The 19,472-nt window shown below is 39.5% G+C and overlaps 1 long non-coding RNA gene across 1 annotated transcript in view; it reads right to left on the bottom strand.

The window, feature by feature from the left end:
• Positions 1-952: 952 nt before the first annotated feature.
• The window catches only part of LOC307025919, a 55,799-nt gene continuing 37,279 nt past the window's right edge, over positions 953-19,472 (bottom strand). Inside the window, exon 3 of the long non-coding RNA XR_013804304.1 lies at positions 953-1,160. This is a non-coding gene — a long non-coding RNA (uncharacterized lncRNA). The remainder of the gene's footprint in view (positions 1,161-19,472) is intronic.

Genomic DNA, 19,472 nt, shown 5'->3' with positions numbered 1-19,472 from the left:
TTACAATAAACTTACGTTGGGTCGCTTAAAAACAAATATCGCAATTTGAATCGCAATATCTGTCAGAAAAATCGCAATTAGATTTTTTCCCAAAATCGTGCAGCCCTAATTGGTAGTGATTTCTGGTGTGTAACTATAGGCTCACTTATGGAGTCCTTTGTCCGTCATTAGCAGTACATGTGCGCCCTTTTGGCTTCTTTGTTTGGCTTAGGCTATTTTTGCTCTCAATTTGTTGTACACCTTTTTTGTTATTTATTAAACCCAATTATAATTATTTACCAAAACCATCTGGTGTGTGTTGCCTTCCTAATCCCTAGTGGGTTCTTAGGATCCTCAAAGTCTGTTTCTGTTACATCCCGTTAACCTTATCCACTGATGTGAGCAATATGAGGCGTTATCAAACTGAGATTAAACTCAGAATGGAGTCAGTAGTCTCTGTGGAGTTCGTGTCTCTCTGTCAAAATTAGATTTATGGAACCATATCAATGGATCTGTGAAGGCAAAGTAAAGTTGTGAAATTACCTTATCGGTTATTTCCTCGCCCGATAGGATGGAAATAAAACGTTCTGATAATTATATAAAATATTAGTCCAGCAGATATGTGAAATGTCAGAAAGAATTGTGCTTTTGATGATAAAAACATGAAATGTGGCACACTGTTAGAGCATACCTTAAGGAAGATTTTTGGCTATAGGGCCACCGCAAATTTGTCCAATGGCGGCCATTTTGAAAATGGCCGCCATTGGTTGTTATTTTACCAGTAGCTTAGGATCTAGACCACCTAGGAACTTGATTCTGGTGGCTAATCCTACATTTTCAAGGATGGGGAATGCATTGGTACTATTTGCAACATGCTAGAATGTAGCTAACTATATGTATCTGGTAAAACATTAATATATTTATTATGGTGAAGTAATACATGTTACATAATATATATGTAATATTACAGGTTATCAATTAAATGCAGACTTAGTTCTGAAAACACAGTCCACCACAGTGGCAAAGGGCAGTTACTGAATTGCTACCTTGACACATTTGCATTGTCCACTGCAGGCCTGGTAATGTGGTCCAGTAAACTTCCCATCCACCTGTGGCCTTCCTCGACGTTATAATGGTCCCGGTTTCGACCACTCATGTTGTGTTCTTTGTATTTCTCTTCCCTGTCATGTGATGAATAATAAAAATGGATTTCCTACAATGAAATGGGATTCCAGAAATAACCGTCACCTCTAATCTCCAGAGAGAAATCATACTTAACTGTGAAATCCAACATGTGCACTAATATCTTGCATCTGGACAATTACAATGTATATTAACAGCAAATTAAAACAATACAAAACACGACTAAACACATGTTTTACTCTAAATAAACACTAAGGCATGTCTTCATACTTGCTGACGAGTGAAAAAAGTGTTTTCTTCTCTGTCATTTCGACATTTCGACATTTCACAACATTGATCATCATGGTGTTGGACACATTTAGTTTATTTTTAGTTTCGAAGACGAGTCGTCACTCTGACCTTCTGACACAGAACGTGTTCAGGATACCAAGAACAACTCATTACAGGTTCTTAAAGTAAACCATCCTCCTTTCAATAAATGTTCCCACAGCATGAGACCCTCGTCACTCTCCAGATGGTGGTCTTTCTCTCTCGTTCGCTAATGACCACAGAACACAGAAAAATGTTTACTGTCAAACGATGACATCACAAGACTTAACGTCTGAACAAATATACAGGTGCCACCGCCCCCCCCACCCCCACCCCTTCGCTCTCTCCACTTTTTCAAGTCCACATTGCTTTGATAAAAACAACCCGAAATGCCAGCGTCCCGTGTTCACATTTGCTCTGTTTCATTTATTTTGTCGGCTGAAAACATAAACTTTTACTTAGCTGTGTGTTATTAGAGTGTAAGCCGTTTTCCATAGAGGAGGTTGGGGATGGTGTGTGTGCGTGTGTGTGTGTATTTCTTGACCTGAGTTTTCCTTTCTCTGTTCTGACACTGATTAAGACCCGCTATCCAGACTCTTGTTTTGAAAGGCATTACATAAAGCATTCGAACATCAATAAATCATTAGCGTGTTAATCTGGATACATAATGTATCATGACTGAAATATACACAATATGCTCAGAAGACTGACAACCTAAACTCTCATTTCTATTTTCCACAAGCAGTCAGATGATCGTGTTAGCAGTGTGTTATGTCAATGTTAGCTTTCATCACAGAAATCTATTCTCCGCCCAGACTTTTAATCTAATGCCGTGGAGGAAATGGAAATTTAAATATCTTCTATGTAGCTGAATAAGTGTTCATAGTCTTAATCTGCTGAAGACCTTTTAAGAGGCCTTTGTTCACAGGAATGACACATGGTATAAGGGTATAGTAATAGCTTAGCCATCTTTCTTGCTAAAAAATAAACACTTTGAACAGAATTTTACCGTTTTTTTACCTTTTTATTTGCGTGCATATGAGAGATGTTAAATGGTTAACTTGTGAGATGTTGTTACAGGAGACTTACCTAATATCTGACAAACTAGGTTAGCTCTTTTCTCAAGCGTCAGCTACGCTAACTTTGACCAAAACTGTCTTGACTAACGCTTTGTCTGAATTTGGATACATCCGTTAGTATATTTCTATGTAGTACACTTGTTAGAAATTAAAATCAATGTTGATATGGCGTAATTTGAATTAAATACACTATTTGATTTAAATCTGTTTTATTCTGAAAAACCGGAAGTTCTCACTATTAGCTTAACACTTTTATTCTGAAAATGCGTCACTTCCGGTTAGCATTTAGCATCTGGCGGAATCATACGATTTCAAACCTTGAACCAAGGTGAAATTACATGTGATGTTGTACACTGAGCACACTGGGATTAGCACTCATTTATTGACGCTGAATAATGTGTAGCAGGGAATGTTTAAATAACCACAGACGCCAGAATGATGCAATTTAGCTACAGAAAAATGCAGGAATTGCATTGGACCCGCCCCCCGACAACGCCGGCCAATAGGAGAAGACCTCAGATGGCAACAGGAAGAGCAAGCCAAGAATTGATCTCTTCGACCCCCTGACCTGAACTGACCGGTCGTTGGATGTGGGGAGCGCCTCCACTCGCACATTTCATTTTGTACACCACCCCATCTTTTGTGTAATTAAATGCTGTTAACTTTTATAAGCTTCCCTTGACTCTTTTCAGTCTCTCTTGCCTTCAGGGTTCTAGAATTGCTTTCACACTGTATTATTCACTTGCATAGTACTTGAATAACGACAGCGTAGTGTAATCTCAAACTGAACCGAGTTGTTTTGCAAATACCGCAAATTTCGTATTTTAAAAGACAAATTGTAGCAGGATGGAGCCAAGATAAAAAGCAACTTGCCATCTTCATTGTCAACTTTTCATGCAGTGACGCTTTTAGACAAGTCAAGTCATAGATTAATTTACATTCTGCACATGTAATATACTGTATGTCAACAATACTTTTGCATACTATTAGCAATTATGATTATTTTTGTCTTCATTTTACTTAACTTCTGCATTAATCATGGAACAAAATCTCCCCTCTTACCGCATACACATGTTGATCAATTGTCAGGTAATAACTTTGAGTCAACATACATAGATTCTAATGTCGCCTTTAATATAAAAATCATACCTTTTGCCCCTGTGGGCTAAGAGCAGTCGACAAACTCACAACATCTAAAATGGCTCCTACTGTGTACATAATCTTTTCTGCTGAGGTTTCATTTTCCTCTGAATCTCATTGCTGTCACACCCGCTTCTCAAACAAGACTGACATCCTCCCTCGTTAGACATTCAGCAGCCACACGGTAACCTGAGCCACACACACACACACACACACACACACACACACACACACACACACACACACACACACACACACACACGCGTATATTCACTCAGGGTTACCCACAGTCCTATCACAGCCTGTCTACATCTTGTATTTGGTGTCTACGCGCTCTGTGTCTATGTGCAGACAAAGCCCCCGTGCACCCATGCTCCTCAGCTGGAATATAATACCCCCCCCCTCCCCATTGGAAACACATGTGGAAGTCTGACAAAAAGCCGGCATGTTCCCTGTGCCGTGTATGTCAGCAGTCAGTCAGTCTGCATGCTGTCAGTCCTCTACAGCGGCTTTTACAACGTGTGCCGGAGAAGCGTGGCCTGTCTGCTGCTGTGTTTCCTCTGGGTGTCCACACTTTTCTTTGAGGGCCACATACAGCAACAAATAAGAAGAGCTGGGCCAGGTTGGGGGGTTTATTGCCTCATAACTTAAGTTATAAGTTAGCAAAATCAATCAAATGCAGGTAAATTATTCTTGATACTTCAAAAGGCTTTTCGAAAAAAACAGCCTAAATCACAGCTCTCCAGAGGGGTTCACTCATTTGGTTGGCAGCTCATTCCAGAAGCTTCAGATTGATTATAATACGAGGAAATATCAAGGGGATATTTCAGGGCTCTTGTGTCAGTGTGTTATTGGGCTTTTTTCTTATCAACTTAGATTTGTTAGAAATTGTTTTAAAATGTAATTAACTGAATTTATTTAACCTGTTTTTTTCTCTCAAGAAGTGTCTAAATGAGCCCTGAGTGAAAAAATGCTAACACACTTAGCACAGAACTCTAGGTATAAATACCCTTATTGCATATCGGATCTGCACAAACAAGATATCGATTAGCAAGCTGAGATTCCACAGATTCTAGGGGTATAAGTATCATCACTAAGCGATCAGAACTCACGACAGGGGAAGCAAACACAGACATCACAACACGGAGCTTTACGGAGCAAAAACGGGACATTGTCTTACCTATGCTGTTGTTCTGATCAAAAGTCGTGTTCAATGGCATTAAAACGATAAAAACGCTGCTGAAGGTTAATCCAATGTGTCTGTGTCACTTTGAAATGATTACTGATAATCCATCTTCATATTTATGGCAAAAAGTGAGTTTTCATATATATCTATTATGATAGATACGACAGCTTCCGGTTTTTGGCTACGCATCACTCATTCACCAATTGGTAGTGTTTCGATGGATTTTAGGAACCTCCCCTCGATTCTATTGGCTCTAACAGTTAAAAAGAGATGTCAATCATCAACATCGACCGATGGGTTCCTGAGATATGGAAAATCCACCAAATGACCCCAGAAGTGGTTTATTTTTTCTAAATCTCTCTAAAAAGGTCACATTTCACTTGTTTTGCATCAATCTTGATACAGGCTCAGGGCTTAACACGTTAAACATGGGCTTATTAACAAGTGAATACTACTGAGAGATATAAATCACATATATATTTAAGAAGTACATAAGACAAGCAGAAGTTTATTATATTTAAGTCATTATACTTTTTGAATTAGCTGAGGGCCGATTCAAAATGGCCCCTGGGCCGTAGTTTGGACACCCCTGCTCTTGAGGGAGCCTGGTGATTTCTCAATGACATTCAACATCGCCAACTCAATGTGTCATTTAAAGGTGTTTTAAATATTGTATAAATGAATGATTTATGTGTATGGTTTGATGGGAGCCATGATAATAGAGTAACATGTGACTCGATCAGCTATCTTTAAAAAAATGTAGCTTTAGCCGAGAACATGCTAATGCTAGCTAGTCAGAATTTATCCGAAAGCTTCTTGATTTTCACTGTTCTTTTTACGATAAATGCCATTTTGTTTTTGATGTTTGTCATTTCACTTAATAAAGATTTGTGGTATAGGGGGAAATACATCTTCTAGAGCAAATAGGCTAGGCTTGCTAACGAAATTGCTAACTGCAAAGCTTGTTAGCTAATGGAAATCTTGTTAGCCCATTGTGGGGGCTTTATGTCTTTCCCATCTTTTTAAAACCTTTAAAAAAGTTAATTTAACTTTATATTTCTGGAAAAAGAGAATTCATTTTTTACATTATGTTCTGGTTTTTGTCAATATAGTGTTTTGCTCTAACTAGCATGTATTCCATAATGACATAATCTACAGTAGATGTTGATTTCATATTTCTGTCGGAAATCTCGTCAAAAATAGGATTAAATCCAACCCGCAGTGAAGTGGTTTTTAATAGTATTTTTTATAAACATTATTGGTAGTTTTGTGGCTTAAAAACACCAACCCAAACAAGAGTGTGATGTTAAATGTTAATATTATTTTCCAGGTCAGCTTGGACCAAGATCAGAGACCTTAAAAATCAAATAGTGATATAATATTGGTTATCTTTTGTTTATACGTGGGTTTGTAAGCATTGTTCTGATAAAGAAAGCTCAGGATATTATTATAAATATTAGGAAATTGTTACCATACATAAAAAGACCCCAGCATTAAAACCGGTAATATTGAACTGAGGAAAAACCTTGTGAATTTGCAATAAGATCATATGGTTTGTTCCAAATACAAGTTGTTACCATTGACTTCTGTCCCTTAACAGTCTGCCTTTAAAGCAACTCAAGAATATGAATAGAAGTGGATGAAGCCAAACAGCTCATAAGCTACGATAGCTTCCTCCAGCTCCATCTCTCTTATAATATTCAGATATTCTGTTTCTTTAATGAAAACTGCTGTCTGTTTGAATAAGTGAGTGTTCTGCTATTTCCACCTTACACATTTCTCACAGCTACAACAACATAGATGTGTATTTATCCAGACAATAATTGCTATTCGTGCAGAATGTTGCTGGGCACACATGCAAATAAAATGTTTTCTGTAACTGAAGTGTGACCCATTTAAAAACCAGAGTCTGTCGGTTATATGCACCAGGCAGGTTGTTATACTTGACTAATTGACATAATTTGTTAGTTTTAGACTAAGTAATCCAAAAATCATTTTTGCTGAGTGTACAGTGATGACAATGTTCCTGCAGGGAAAGCAGCTTTCATACCTTGAAACTTTGCACCTTTCCTAAGCGCCAAATTTCCGCCCTGGTTGGTGCAGGCTGGCTCTCCTGATGTTGATCGTGCTCCGGCTCAAACACACCTCACATAAGCTGTCTCCATTCTCCATTTCTGACCGTCTATAGCAGGGGTGTCCAAAAAAATATATATATACGAAGGGCTGGGCCCCTCACTATATGGCCTCCTGAGTTAAAGGTCACCTATCATGCAAAATGCACTTCCCCATGTCTCTTCTACATCAACATGTGTCCCCTCTTCTTCACGTCTCTTCTACATCAACATGTGTCCCCTCTTCTTCATGTCTCTTCTACATCAACATGTGTCCCCTCTTCTTCATGTCTCTTCTACATCAACATGTGTCCCCTCTTCTCCATGTCTCTTCTACATCAACATGTGTCCCCTCTTCTCCATGTCTCTTCTACATCAACATTTGTCCCCTCTTCTCCATGTCTCTTCTACATCAACATATGTCCCCTCTTCTCCATGTCTCTTCTACATCAACATGTGTCCCCTCTTCTTCATGTCTCTTCTACATCAACATGTGTCCCCTCTTCTTCATGTCTCTTCTACATCAACATGTGTCCCCTCTTCTTCATGTCTCTTCTACATCAACATGTGTCCCCTCTTCTCCATGTCTCTTCTACATCAACATGTGTCCCCTCTTCTTCATGTCTCTTCTACATCAACATGTGTCCCCTCTGTGGAAGGAGACTCTGAAAGTTTCAGGAACAAAGATTCTCTCTCTTTTTGATCCATTTCTATAAAAACCTGTCTGAAAATGAGCTGATCAGATTTTGGCCACTTTATGATGTCATAACGAATTGTTGGCTTGTGTAACCATTAGCCAATCAGCAACCAAGGTAACCCCCCCCCCCCCCCTTATCACCCGAATCTCCTCCTAGAGCACCATTGAGTTCTTTGTAACCAAATGTCTCTCAGAGGGGCGTGGGGAGGGGCTCCTTATTTTCATCTAAAGTAACAGACAGAGAATCAGCACTTTGGAAACAGGGCTGAAACAGAGGGGATTATGGGTAATGCTGCAATGATCTGTTTGGTGTTTCAGCCAATCAGAGACAGGTTCTATATCTGAGAACTATAATATATTGATGAAAAACAGTATATGAGGGGACCTTTAAGTTAGAAAGTTAGCTAAATCAATCAAATGTAGGTAAATAATCCGTGATACTTGAATATGTTTAAAGAAAAAACATACATCACAGCTCTCCATAGGGTTTCATTTATTTTGTTGGCAGCTCATTCCTAAAACAAAAGCCTCAGATTGCTTACAATAAGAGGAAATAGATTTCAAGCTTGTTATACAAATAGGTTACTGGGCTTTTTTCTTATCAACTTAGATTTGTTAGAACATGTTTTCTTTAATTAACAGAATTTATTTGAAAATATACATATACAAAATATATGTTGTATTGAAGAAGTAAAATCCAAGCCAAGCACAAGTTTCATTTGTGGGCTGTATTCCATTACACTTTTACAATCTTCTCAGGGCCGATTATAAATGGCTCGCGGGCCGCATTTGGCCCCCGGGCCGTAGTTTGGACACCCCCGTTCTATTGATTTCAATGACTAAATCATTGACAAACCAGTGTTGACGTTTACTTTTCTCAAGCGGCGTCCAATCAGCAGTCCCTCGACCGGAGGAAGTCATCAGGTAGCACGAGGAGTTTTTGAAATCCAGCGCGTTGTGACAAACTGTTTTGGCACTTTGTCAAAACCCTTCTTTTGTCACCGCCACAGGTTTGAGCGCTAATAGGTGGTGAAAAGCCCCGTTGGAGGCCAGATGAAGCAGATTATTTTATGAAGACTGAAGGAGAGGCATCCGAGCATTAGCATGTGTGCTAGCCAGAGTTATTCCCCAGGGGGAAACCCAAGTCTGGCCTCAGAGTCCCGACGGACATCCTCTGCCTCGGTTAGCATATCCCCGTTTCGTCTGGGTTGCTGAGAGTTGCGTATTTGTGTGTTATATGGTCTGTGCGAGTGTGTGCACGTTTGTGTGTGAGGCTGCTGAAAGATTTGTTATTCGGAGCGGTGAGTTTCAAGGACGTTTGTCAACTCTAATACTCGGAGCTGCCCAGCTGTGGACGAGACGGACGTTTGCTCAGCTTGCTTTGAGTTTATTTAAAGGAAGTGCTCGTTTCAACAAAAAAAAACTGCTTCAACTTCATGTGATAAATATAAACGTGGTATTAATAGATAGGGGCTGAGATTGAAGCATTTACATCCTCATGGTCATCTGGAGGGATGTGTTTTCCAGGCTCTGCAGGAGAAGACAAGTCATCTGTCATCACCTATCATCATCTGAACTCTGGTGGCAAACTGCTTTCATCGTCTCCTGTTGTCAGTCCGTTTAATAACCTGACTACAGGGACATTTATCATTCTTTCTGTAGGCCTCATTAGATCCTGTTCAAAATCAAAAAGCAATGGCCTACTTGTACTATTGGACTGTTACAACGATTACAAAAGCTACACGATGTAATGAAACCTTCCTACAGACGTACAAGTACTTGCTGTGGGGAATTACTTTGCCTCAAAAGGCCTAAAAACGTATGAAATAAGTGTCAGAGCAGCCTGTTGCCAATCATTAAAAGACTACACACACTAGGAGTGCATACAATCCAGATAATGCAAAAACAAAGAAGTCAAGATGCCACATGCTTATACAACAAAACTTTTTGTTTTTGAAGTCATCAATTTGACTTTTCTCACGTCAAAGTCTCTATGCTTATGCTGCAATGATGATATAGTGATCCGGGGCTTATTTCCTTCAATCAAATACCGTAGAGAAGTATCATTTGGACGAGGTCATCCACCGTAAATATAATTCATTGCAAGTGGCGGCATCTTCTATTGGATTAGGTAACCTTTTTAAGGTTTCAAACATGATTCCTTGACATAAAAGCACAAATGATCTAGGAAATGTTAAATGTGCATCCTCAAACTAGGAAATTCCGATTTTTGTTCAGGAACTGTCCCTCCTTAGTCCAATGTGTTCTTCACTTTACCCACAATGGCACAAATACGCTGTCGTCCAATGCCAAGGGGAACTCAGAGGCCCATTTACAACAGATTACCTGCTGTGAAAGGCTCATGGCATACCTCTGAAACCCAACAGGCTGTGCAATGTTGTCTTGTCAAACTCCAAATCCCATGATGCATCAGGACAGACTGACAGTATCTGTGTGTGTGTGTGTGTGTGTGTGTGTGTGTGTGTGTGTGTGTGTGTGTGTGTGTGTGTGTGTGGCCTGGCATTACTATACTTGTGGGGACCTATATCTGATTACACAGTCACGTGTGGGGACTCGCCTCCCTTATGGGGACATAATGGAGGTCCCCATGAGGGGTATCGTTAACTTTAGGGTAAAGACTTGGTTAGGTATAGTGTTAGGGTAAGGTAAGGGTTAGGGTTAGGCATGTGTTGGTTATGGTTAAGGTTAGAATAAGCCTCCAGGAAATGCATGTAAGTCAATGTAATGTCCCCTGAAGTGGTGTGTGTGTGTGTGTGTGTGTGTGTGTGTGTGTGTGTGTGTGTGTGTGTGTGTGTGTGTGTGTGTGTGTGTGTGTGTGTGTGTGTGTGTGTGTGTGTGTGTGTGTGTGTGTGTGTGTGTGTGTGTGTGTGTGTGTGTGTGTGTGTGTGTGTGTGTGTGTGTGTGTGTACTGTGTTTCTTTCTCTGATCAGATATAACGTGTGTATAAAGCGTTGCAGTGTGCCGCTCTGAGCAGTCAGTGTTTCTTTGAGTCAGCTGGTTAACACACTTGATTTCTCTCTAATGCTCCCGTCAGAATATCTGATTCTCAGGTAATGAGCCACATCCCATTCGCCCACACTGTGACCCTGTCTCTCTGTATTGTTCGCGTACCTTTCTTTATTTCTGTTTTAAACTCAATCAACCCCGACTCTGGCTCACTCCAGCTCAAAGAAAAACTGTTACAATATTGCTCAACATTTTCTACTCTGATAGTTTGACGAAATGGCAGTTACAGTCAAAATGTTTTATTTGATAAGAGACAAATAATGTTTCGTTATTATAATAAACTGGCAACTTCAACTATAATCTTGGCAACTTTCTGTCTCTCTATGTTCAACAACTTTTAAAGTTAGTACTGCTAACTGCTTTTTTGGTGAAAGTTGACAACACTGGCTTGGGTTTAACGGTTGTTTTCAACATGTAAATAATATGTAATCTGAGGTTTTTCTCTTGTACATGTGTTAGATAGCCAAGGGCCGTTTCTCAATCTCGAGGAAACTGGCTTCCAAGCCAATATTTCAAGGATGCTACGTCATCGAGTGCCGCCGAAGGGCTGTTCCAATATCCAGCATACTCGGTTTGGGGGTCATTTCGAGGCTGCACATGGGTAGACTTCGCGTCCTTCAAATCCCCACAATGCTTTGCGCACGGACCAATTTCCCCAAATCTGTGGCGGAAAATGTAAGGGGGGGCCTCTCATATGACGCACACCTGCACACTTCCTCGCCTGTTCCACTCTTCGTTTTCTGAATGCCAGGAAGGATTCTTGCCTCGCTTCTGAAGCAAGTGACTCGGAAGACATGTGCTACCAAGGAAGCATCCTTTCGATTGAGAAACGGCCAAGGTGTCTACTTCTGTCCACTTCTAACTCTTTTACTTCCATAAAGCGACGGCTAACCTGCTAAGTCCTGACAAAAAAGGGTTTGTTGAGTCTATTCGCTTCACACATCTTTAAAAGCAACTTACAGTATTTGCAGATCTTTTATTATGTTAAAGTACTATGATACTGTGCTGATATTTTTCAGACTTTGTTCTTTACTTTATCCGTCTTTATATGTAGAAGATATTAAGTTTTCTCCGTAATGTTGTTTCCATAGCAACAACAACTTCCTGTCAACTCGCCATCAAAATAATATATTATATCCTTTTCAGTTTCACAGAACACAAATTGGGTTATTTACATAATATGTTTACATGATTTTGTTGTGCAATTAACAACCAGATGGACACACGATAAAAGAAATGTTCAAATTTGGCTCTGATCGTAACAACATCGGGCCATTCGTGAGGGCATCTTAAGCCATCGTATGACCGCCGGTGGAGGTTTTCAGGCTCCGGCAGCAACTTCGTGAGCGGTGGCAAAATCTTTGGCATGCCAAAAAAATTGCCGAAGGACGTTGCGAAGGTTCAATTTCGTGTTGAATTCTTGTGTCAATTTTGCCCTTCGTAAGGCCATTGTGAGGGCATCTTGTTATCATCGGTGCCATCGGGCATTCGCCCCGATCAGAGTGAGGGCGAATGCCCGATGGCACCGATGATAACACGAAGATGACACGATTTGACAAGATGCCCTCACGAGTGCCTTACGAAGTTGCCGCTCACGAAGTTGGTTCCGGAGCCTGAGAAACTCCACCGGCGGTCATACGATGGCTTAAGATGCCCTCACGAATGGCCCGATGTTGTTACGATCAGAGCCGAATTTGAACATTTCTTTTATCGTGTGTCCATCGGGTGTCAATTTCGGGACAGTGTGACGCGGGCTTAAGAATTGAATTGAAACAACCATTGTTTCAATTCAATTCTTAGGCAAATGCTGAGCTGAGCAAGCATCATATTTTGTAGTACCGTGCACCTAATCTTTCACTTATAAATTGTATATAAAGGTTTTTTTGTGTGTCTATTGGACCTCAATGTTGATTTGGGGGAAATAGGTTAGGAACATTGTTACGACAACTCTTTTGGACACACTGATGTTTGACTGATTTTTAGAGCGTTGACAGGATATAAAGTCAGGTAACTACAAATAACTATACGGTTAGCAAATGTGACTTGTGTAGCATTTCAATCAGAGAAGTATCAGACAGTTTCTCTCACAGTCTTTCGCTGTAAATGTTGTGGAAAATGAGACGCGAAGAGGGCATAACGACTCTCAGGTTGTTTAATACCACGTCTGATAGGTTTATTGCTTCAGTGGCAGACTCGACCGCAATTTTTGACGCGGTAATTGCTCAGCTTATGAGCCAATTCTGAGATATGAGAAGCATTGTGCTCCATATTTATGCCAAAACAAGTAAACTAATCAGATTTAAGGGCCAGCACGATTGTAAAGGCACTTATTTTCATTTGAAATGATTTATTTAAAAAGAGATCAAGCGATATTTTGTGATGGTTGGAAAAGTGTGTTTAGGCTCATGCAACAACTTACTGTAAATCCCGTCCAAAGAAAATATTACAGTGTACTAACGTCTTTATTTTTACCGTATTTAGTTGTTTACAGTGTGCATGGATGGGTGGGTGGATGCCTGAATGCATGCTTGCACTTCCATATACTGTAGAATATGAATTTAAAAATACACAGCTGCCTAGTGCAGGGGTTACAGAGCCTCTCCTTGTGTGGACGAGTATCATGGAAGAAGCTCAGGGTTCACCATTACTTTTGGAAGACGTCTCCAAACTTATAAAAGTCCCTGGCACAATAAAACAGGGCGCTGGCACTCGTGGACCGAGTTGATCTTGGCTGTTTTCTCCTGCAAACAGCAGTATAACGAGCAGGAGATGCACAGAGGTCACGCAAACGCTCTTAAAAAACCAAACATGTGAGCGTCTGTGAGAAGGGATTTATTTCTTCATGTATGTGAGAGCAGGATGGTTTCGTGAGGTCAGCAGAGAGAGAAGTGCTGGTTAATTATAACAGTTCATTTAAAGATGACATCAGGCTGATTCTGATGTGATCTGCAGCGAGGAGGCCAGGATTTAATACGTTATATTATGTGTTAATTATGCGGCATCTGCATTCCTTCGCCCACGGGCGTCTGGAGGCATGCAACGGAATTCTGAAATATGTAGTCAACAGCAGCATACTGGTTTTTAATGCCTAATAATAATAATAATGATAACACTAGAAATAATAAGAATGAGGGTACAAATAATAATACATAAAATAAATAATAATAATAGATAATTTAAATAATAATACATTATAATTAATGTAAATAATAATAATTTAAATAATAATTATAATAAAGAAATTATAATAAATAAATAATAATTATAATAATAAATAGATCATTTAAATAATAATACATTATAATTAATGTAAATAATAATAATTTAAATAATAATTATAAGAAAGAAATTATAATTATAATAAATAAATAATAATTATAATAATAAATAGATCATTTAAATAATAATACATTATAATTATTTAAATAATAATTATAATAAATAAATAATAATTATAATAAATAAATAATAATTATAATAATAATAAATAGATAATTTAAATAATAATACATTATAATTATTTAAATAATAAATATATAATAAATAAATAATAATTATTATAATAATAAATAGATCATTTAAATAATAATACATTATAATTATTTAAATAATAATAATAATAAATAAATAATAATTATAATAAATACATAATAATTATAATAATAATAAATAGATCATTTAAATAATAATACATTATAATTATTTAAATAATAATTATAATAAATAAATAATAATTATAATAAATAAATAATAATTATAATAATTGTAATAACACATTGTATTCAACAACTTTCTAAATGCTTCTCAATGTGCTTTACATATGTGTATGTGCTATAAACAATAACATTTAGTAAACATTACTACACAATAAAAAATAAATCGTTTTTAGTGTAATTAATGTATTCTGATGTAATTTAAATTGTCTCTTATCAGCTCTGATGCAATATTTAATTCATAAATAAATACTTCATATTACACAATCATAAACTCTAGCATTACCAATGATTAGTGAACACTATTGTTATAATTTCATTGTTTATTAACAGTTATATTAATATGGTTTATTGAGCTGCCACAGGCAACAAATAATATATATATAACCATAAGTCTCATTCATGCTCACACTGTTTCACTTTAATGGAAGACAGGTAAATACAGTATGCACACAGAAGTAAGAAAACACAGACAGGAAGTAACAAGACACAAGGAAAAAATACATTTCAAAATAAACAGGAAGTAAAAAGATAATGACACAAACATGTGAGCTACCATGACCCAATAGCTCTCTTTCAGTTCCTTCATATTCGGCTTACCGTCACATTACATGATTTTGGTCATTTTTGATGTCGTTTAAACGATTAAGGAGCGGCTCCAATCTGCTTCTTAGACGTAAGAGGATTTCAGTTCACTTTAGAGGCTCCACTATACCCAGCTAGAATCCAATTTCATGTACAAATCAACAGAAGCTCATCCATCAAGACATTACAAAAGTTATCTTTTGTCTGAGCCAGGCTCTCCGAACGCTGCAAAGCGTGACAGGAAGTCTGGCTCTCGTCATGTGTGGAGTTATTTCAGAGGCTTCTAGAAAACCCACCGACTTGCTTTAACCGGCACGAACGCTGCAGGAAGAGCGAAAGATAATATATTTTATTTTATATGTTTTGGGAGGAGGGAATGTTCTCCGTGTATTCGACATTTAAAGCTAATTGAATACAAATACAGGGTCAGGGTATAAAATAAGAAAAGTGGGCGAAGGGACATATCAGGTATTAATGTTAAATGTTATATTTTTCCAAGTAGTAGGTGAGATATTCCACGTCCAGACTATTATAAGAAGCGAGGCCCCTTAACATATTTTTCTTGGATATGGCCCACACACTACATACGGACACACATCCTACGTGAAAGCTCGGCATGCTAACGCTACATTATACCATAGTAGCGGCTTTTTACGAGACAGACAACACGGGAAAAACCTCATGATGGACAGGCACTTCACCTGAGCCAAGAGCGGGGGGAGAAAATGAAATAAAATCAATACTCGAACATAACTTTTTAAATAAACATTTGCACTCCGCGGACATTGTTGGCATTGGGAGCCGGTGAGCTGTCCCTATTGGTGGAACTCAACACCAAGCGTTTCTCCGAGCACTGGCTCCCATCGAGCTGATGGCTACTGGCAAGATGTGACGTGAATAGCAGGCAATGTTCTGTTTGTGCAAGTTAGAAGAAGAGAGAGAGAGAGAGAGAGCGAAGGAGCTGGGGGGGGGGGCTCAAATCCCGCATTAAGGCTGATCTCTCCCTGAGCAAGGCTTTTCACGGCTTGTGGGTCAGGCTAAAAGCTGCTTGAAACTCTGCAGGGTTCAAGACGCTAAGCCTTTAAAGGTCCCCGATTATACTGTTTTTCATCAATGTATCACAGGTCTCAGATATATACAGAACCTGTCTCTGATTGGCTGAAACACAAAACAGATCATTGCAGCATTACCCATAATCCCCTCTGTTTCAGCCCTGTTTCCAAAGTGCTGATTCTCTGTCTGTTACTTCAGATGAAAATAAGGAGCCCCTCCCCACGCCCCTCTGAGAGACATTTGGTTACAAAGAACTCAATGGTGCTCTAGGAGGAGATTCATATTCGTGATAAGGGGGGGGGTTACCTTGGTTGCTGATTGGCTAATGGTTACACAAGACAACACATCGTTATGACATCATAAAGTGGCCAAAATCTGATCAGCTCATTTTCAGACAGGTTTTTATAGAAATGGATCAAAAAGAGAGAGAATCTTTGTTCCTGAAATTTCAGAGTCTCTTTCCACAGAGGGGACACATGTTGATGTAGAAGAGACAAGAAGAAGAGGGGACACATGTTGATGTAGAAGAGACAAGAAGAAGAGGGGACACATGTTGCTGTAGAAGAGAAATGAAGAAGAGGGGACACATGTTGATGTAGAAGAGACATGGAGAAGAGGGGACACATGTTGATGTAGAAGAGACAAGAAGAAGAGGGGACACATGTTGCTGTAGAAGAGAAATGAAGAAGAGGGGACACATGTTGATGTAGAAGAGACATGGAGAAGAGGGGACACATGTTGATGTAGAAGAGACATGAAGAAGAGGGGACACATGTTGATGTAGAAGAGACATGGAGAAGAGGGGACACATGTTGATGTAGAAGAGACATGAAGAAGAGTGGACACATGTTGATGTAGAAGAGACATGGAGAAGAGGGGACACATGTTGATGTAGAAGAGACATGAAGAAGAGGGGACACATGTTGATGTAGAAGAGACATGGAGAAGAGAGGACACATGTTGATGTAGAAGAGACATGGAGAAGAGGGGACACATGTTGATGTAGAAGATACATGGAGAAGAGGGGACACATGTTGATGTAGAAGAGACATGGAGAAGAGGGGACACATGTTGATGTAGAAGAGACATGAAGAAGAGGGGACACATGTTGATGTAGAAGAGACATGAAGAAGAGGGGACACATGTTGATGTAGAAGAGACATGGAGAAGAGGGGACACATGTTGATGTAGAAGAGACATGGAGAAGAGGGGACACATGTTGATGTAGAAGAGACATGAAGAAGAGGGGACACATGTTGATGTAGAAGAGACATGAAGAAGAGGGGACACATGTTGATGTAGAAGAGACATGAAGAAGAGGGGACACATATTGATGTAGAAGAGACATGAAGAAGAGGGGACACATGTTGATGTAGAAGAGACATGGAGAGGAGGGGACACATGTTGATGTAGAAGAGACATGAAGAAGAGGGGACACATGTTGATGTAGAAGAGACATGAAGAAGAGGGGACACATGTTGATGTAGAAGAGACATAAAGAAGAGGGGACACATGTTGATGTAGAAGAGACACGAAGAAGAGGGGACACATGTTGATGTAGAAGAGACATGGAGAAGAGGGGACACATGTTGATGTAGAAGAGACATGGAGAAGAGGGGACACATGTTGATGTAGAAGAGACATGGAGAAGAGGGGACACATGTTGATGTAGAAGAGACATGGAGAAGAGGGGACACATGTTGATGTAGAAGAGACATGAAGAAGAGGGGACACGTGTTGATGTAGAAGAGACATGGAGAAGAGGGGACACATGTTGATGTAGAAGAGACATGAAGAAGAGGGGACACATGTTGATGTAGAAGAGACATGGAGAAGAGGGGACACATGTTGATGTAGAAGAGACATGAAGAAGAGGGGACACATGTTGATGTAGAAGAGACATGAAGAAGAGGGGACACATGTTGATGTAGAAGAGACATGAAGAAGAGGGGACACATGTTGATGTAGAAGAGACATGGAGAAGAGGGGACACATGTTGATGTAGAAGAGACATGAAGAAGAGGGGACACATGTTGATGTAGAAGAGACATGGAGAAGAGGGGACACGTGTTGATGTAAAGAGACATGAAGAAGAGGGGACACATGTTGATGTAGAAGAGACATGGAGAAGAGGGGACACGTGTTGATGTAGAAGAGACATGAAGAAGAGGGGACACATGTTGATGTAGAAGAGACATGGAGAAGAGGGGACACATGTTGATGTAGAAGAGACATGAAGAAGAGGGGACACATGTTGATGAAGAAGAGACATGGAGAAGAGGGGACACATGTTGATGTAGAAGAGACACGAAGAAGAGGGGACACATGTTGATGTAGAAGAGACATGGAGAAGAGGGGACACATGTTGATATAGAAGAGACGTGAAGAAGGTTTAACACAAGAGGACATTAGATCTATAGTTTGAACTAAATCACAGGAATCAAGTGACGTTAAGTTGTCGACGAAGATAATAGGAACAAAAAATGAAAACCTTTTAGGGAAGCTTGTATGTGCTGATTCATTGGTAATGTCATGGAGTGTACAATATAATTCTTTAATCTTAGTATCAATAAGTATGGAAACCGTAAATCATAATAACAACGATTATAATGTATTCCTATTTCACAACAGAGCCGGCCAGCTAACCAATCAGAGCAGACTGGGCTCTGGTTTCAGACAGACACATTAAAGCATGGAGACATGTGACAGTAGACACTACATACTGATATGAACCTAAACATTTGCATAAGGCCCCTTTAAGAGTGTTGAAGGACGACGCTACTGTTATATAATCTAACAATATATGCCCCTGTGTTGACACAATCAAAAAGTGATAAGTGGATCCTCCCATATTCTGTCCTCCCAAGGTCAGTGTGACCCTCAGTGAACCTCCAGCTGTTTCACTGGGATCCGCTCCATGGCAGCTGCTGCAGGAACCGTGTGTGTGTGTGTGTGTGTGTGTGTGTGTGTGTGTGTGTGTGTGTGTGTGTGTGTGTGTGTGTGTGTGTGTGTGTGTGTGTGTGTGTGTGTGTGTGTGTGTGTGTGTGTGTGTGTGTGTGTGTGTGTGTGTGTGTGTGTGTGTGTGTGTGTGTGTGTGTGTGTGAGCTCTTTTCCCCCTCAGTCAGCAGCACCTGGGCCACCTCTGACTCTGCTCATCACTCTGCAATGTTCCTCACATTCCTGGAGTTCATTAAACACAAACTTTACCTTGACTACATTTCCCAGAATGCTCTTTTCCAGGCTGAGATCGGTTGCATGTTGCAGGTGGAGAGAGTGGCAGCATCGCAATTTACTTAGTTTTTTCAGGAAAAACCAACACTTTACGCTATTAGAATTTCTAAACAAGGCTCCGGATGTATACACATATGTAATGAAGGAAACTGTTGCACAATAACAGTGGAATAAATTAGGCAAAAATCATAATCTCGATTATTTGGTTCAATAATTGAT

Source organism: Notothenia rossii, assembly GCF_949606895.1.
Source record: "Notothenia rossii genome assembly, contig: SUPER_11_unloc_1, whole genome shotgun sequence".
NCBI classification, from domain to species: Eukaryota; Metazoa; Chordata; class Actinopteri; order Perciformes; family Nototheniidae; genus Notothenia; species Notothenia rossii.
This window is presented reverse-complemented; position numbering and strand designations above follow the sequence as displayed.